Here is a 4,096-nt window from a genome sequence, read left to right as displayed (position 1 = left end):
TTTTTGTTGTTTGGTTTGATGCTGATTTATGCTGTGTCTCTTTCCCATTACCAGAGTAACACGTGCTCGTTGTGGAAAATGTGGAAAACGGTAGTGATGAAAAGAAGCCCACTCACCAGAATATAGGCGGTATTGACATTTGCGCGGTTCTTTCCGCTCTTTGTCCTGCCCACATACATATGTCCAGATATGGACATTTTAAACTTCCGTATGCATTCGTTTAAATTGCGGTACAATACACGTAACATCGAATTTATCACCTGAAACATTATTAAGTGTGAAGTTCAGTGGCGTTAAGTAGCTTCACACTGTTACACTGCTGTCACCGACATCCACCTACAGAGCTCTTTCCCTCTTGCAAAACCGAACCTCTGTTCCCATTAAACACTCACTCACTCCCCATTCTTCCCTGCCCCTAATGCCTGGTGACCACCATTCTACTCTCTGTCCCTAGTCCCTATGAATTTGATTACCCTCGGTGCCTCACATAAGTGGAATCGTGCAGTAATTGTCCTTTTGTGTCTGGCTAATTTCATTTAGCGTAATAATTCTTAAGGTTGATGCATGTTGTAGCATATTGCAGAATTTCCTTCCTTTGAAAGGCTGAGTAACGCTCCGTTATGAATAGACCCCGTTTTGTTTATCCATTCATCCCTTGGTGGACACTTAGGTAGTTTCTACCTTTTGGGTATTGCAGATAACGCTACTATGATCATGGCTGTAGAACTATCTGTCCGATTCTCTGCTTTTCATTCTTTGGGGCATATACCCAGCGTACGTTCATGTTTTGTCACTTAAAAATGTTGGGGTGTGTGCTGAGAGATGAGCAAGGTGGCTCTGCAGGAGCCTCCCTCTGGCTACAGAGGGCAAGACTTGTCTGCACGATGGCAAGGGCCTGACTCTTCCCCCTCTTGGTCCAAATTCAATGATGCCTGCCAGGTCCCAAGTCGTCATATGTCACCATGTGAAGGGCTTTGGGTATAAATTCTGAAATGGAGCGTGGCCTCCTCTCCTTGCTCAAGTCCTACCTGTAGGCTATAGCTCCTCTGAGGAGTCTTGAATTCGGGCCTGGGATCCAGCTGCCCCCTTTGGCCTTCATGCATTCTCTCTTTGGGCCTTAGGTGTAGCCTGTTGGGGCTGAGCATGCTGTCAGCCTCGCCTTTTCCTGACCCGAAGCATGTGGTGTCCCCTTGTTCTTCCTGGGCAGGCCCTCCTCTGCACACGAGAATTTGAAGCTGAGAAGGCTGTCACTAATCAGTGCCCTCGGCTTGCCCATAGTGTTGCCATGATGCGTAAGAGCCCTCTCTGCTCTTGAGACTTGCCCTGCCTATGCTACTGGAGCTCCTGCTGGCGTCCCTGTGCATTAGCCCAGCTGGTGGGCCAGGTGCCGCTTTCCTCTCCAGTGTCTGCTGAAGTACAGGCATTCTGATGTGGTGGGGAGCCCACCCCCCAAGGCTTTTCTTTGGGACAGTTTCCTGTCTGTTACTCCACGTCCCACCCAAAAGCGCTGGCAGCCAATGGTGCTAGTCACTGACAGATGTCTTTGTTTGGCTCTGGATTCCAGACGATCGCCCTAAGGCTCGGATGGGGTCAAGTCTGCACTGGAGAAAATAAACATGACGGGTTGGTTCTGGATGAGGTGTCTGGACACCACATACAGGTGCCCGCAGAGGGTCCTGTGGCAAAGCCCTGGCAGGAGGAGCAGAGCCCCACTGCCAGCAGGGAACAAAGGCTCAAGGTCTTGTGTGTTTGGCACCTGCTAGGAAGCCAGACTTTGGATGTGGATACAGAGAGGGGTAAGGCCAGGGGTTAACCACTTTTGCTCTTTCCTGTCTGTAAAAGTCAAGGACCGTGATTTATTGGGTAAGGTTGTTTGGAGAAGGAGCAAGTCTGACATGTACGAAACGGTTGCCCATATTTATCATTGTTTTGGGTGTATTTTGGAAGGAGCCTTTTGCAGGTGATTGATATTGAAAAGTCACTACTTGCTTAACAGATTTTATGAGTTCATCTCTTTCACAATATTGAAAATGATACCCTTGTATTTGTGTCAAGTGCAGCGTGTGTTATTGTACAATTAAATCACATTAAATTTACCATTATCATTGTGTGTGCAATTCTTGCTGCTGTTTCGAGACTGCTTGATGCTGCCTTAAAATAAATGAAGCCATTTAACAGATCTTGATATGGTGGTAGAGGTTTGCACCTTTATGGTAACCATCCTGTCCCACCCGTGTGAGGCAGATGTCATGTGGGTCTTACGAAGGAGTTGAATTCTTGAGGGTAAGAGGTGAGTAGTAACTTGGGGGTAGATGTGCTTTTCTGGGCAGTGATATTTCTCCCAGCTTGCCCTGTAGTCAGAGTCTCCTACAAAGAAGGAAGTGTGGAGCTCAGGTGAGTGGGCCTCTTCTGGAATCCAGATATGCAATAGCAACCATTTCAAGGAAAGCTTGCAGGAAATGGGTGAGTTCCTGGGGTCCCAACGGGAAAAGCCCCCATGTAGTGTCTTGAGGTATACATGTTTTGAGGAACTTCGGCTTATCTTTTTCCACATTTGCTTCTGTATGGCGTCGAGTGAAGACATCATAAATTTCCAAAAAGTATTGGAACAGGCTGGAAGGATTGGTTGAATCTAAGCAGATGAAATATGTCAAATGTATTTATTCACTGGCTTGTTTATTGTGACAAGGTAATATGTGTGCACAGTACAAAGTTTAAAAGGCACACACATATATACAATGAAGAGTCATTTTCTCCTATGTCCCATCCCTAGCCACCCTGCTGTCCTTGGAGGCAAGCACTGTTACCAGTTTCTTGTGAATTACTGAAGTTTGATATGGATAAATGTAGGCCTAACAGGTGGGCCCCAGAACCAAGTTGCTAATGAGGGGTGACCCAAGGGTGCAGTGTCATACATGCAAATCTTTAGCATTTTGATCAACAGCTTAGTATAGGGACTTAATGTGACAGCAACAGGAAGTGAAAGGAAAATTGAGCTACATAAATGCGTATTTGGGAGGAAGCAGGTGGACACTGGTTCTTCCTACACAGTCAGCCAGCACCTGGAGAATTGTGTTTAGCCAAGGACCCAGAGCTGTCACAGAAACGTAGAGAAACAAACAGGAGGCGCAACATGGCATATGAGGAACAGCTGAAGGAGGAATATTCAACTTGGGACAGAAAAGACTTGGGAGCAGGTGTGGGGTGATGGGGGGCCGAGGATGGTGCTATCTTGATATCTCTGCAGAACTACCATAGGCAAGAGAGATTGGACATGCTGTCTAATGGCCCCAAGGAAAAAACCAGCTCCCAACACCAGACACTGCAGGAGACAGATGGCTGCTCGGTGGAAGTTTGAACTTGAACAGTAGCTCATGGTTGGAAGAGTCTGGTCATAGTTGTGGTGAGCCCTCTTTCACCAGCAACACGGAGGCTGGTGGCTCTCAACAGGGATGGTTCTGCCTTCAGGGGACATTTGGCAATGTCTGGAGTCATTTTTGGTTGTCACAATTGGGGGCAGTGCTACTGGTATTAGGTGAGGAGAGGATGGGGTGACAGGAAGCATGCATAGGACAGCCCCCCAACAAAAACCATCCAGCTCCAAATGGCAATAGTGCTGAGGTCGAGAAACCCTGACAGGCAATACTTTTCCAAAGCAGGACTAACTAGGAAAACCCCTTCTGCCTCTGAGACTTTTAGGATTTCGGGAATACACACTCAATTATTAAAATAATGTGCTGACTATATAAAATGAGTGGCCCTTTGCATGTAGTCTTGAAAAATAAAGAGGGCAAGGAGCTTTCAAATAAAGACGAAGCTTTTAAAACAGCAACAGAAAAAGTTTCTATAATAGGAGTTTATTGGGTTTTTTCATTTCTCCTGTCAAGAGAGATTCTCCCATGTTAAGTTCCTCTCTGATAGAAGAGGATTTATATATACTAGGTAATTTCTTTTAAAAAATAATATTGGATTCCTCCCTTATTGCAATACAATTTACATATTTATCACAGAAAAATTAGAAACATATACAAAAGCAAAGGCGATAATCTAACACCACTGGTAACTTGGCACAGCCCTTCCTATGTGTAATATATTC

The sequence above is a fragment of the Rhinolophus sinicus genome, chromosome 18, assembly GCF_057876585.1.
Source record: "Rhinolophus sinicus isolate RSI-liver-muscle chromosome 18, RSI-T2T, whole genome shotgun sequence".
In the NCBI taxonomy this organism is placed as follows: Eukaryota; Metazoa; Chordata; class Mammalia; order Chiroptera; family Rhinolophidae; genus Rhinolophus; species Rhinolophus sinicus.
Note: the sequence above shows the minus strand (reverse complement) of the source record.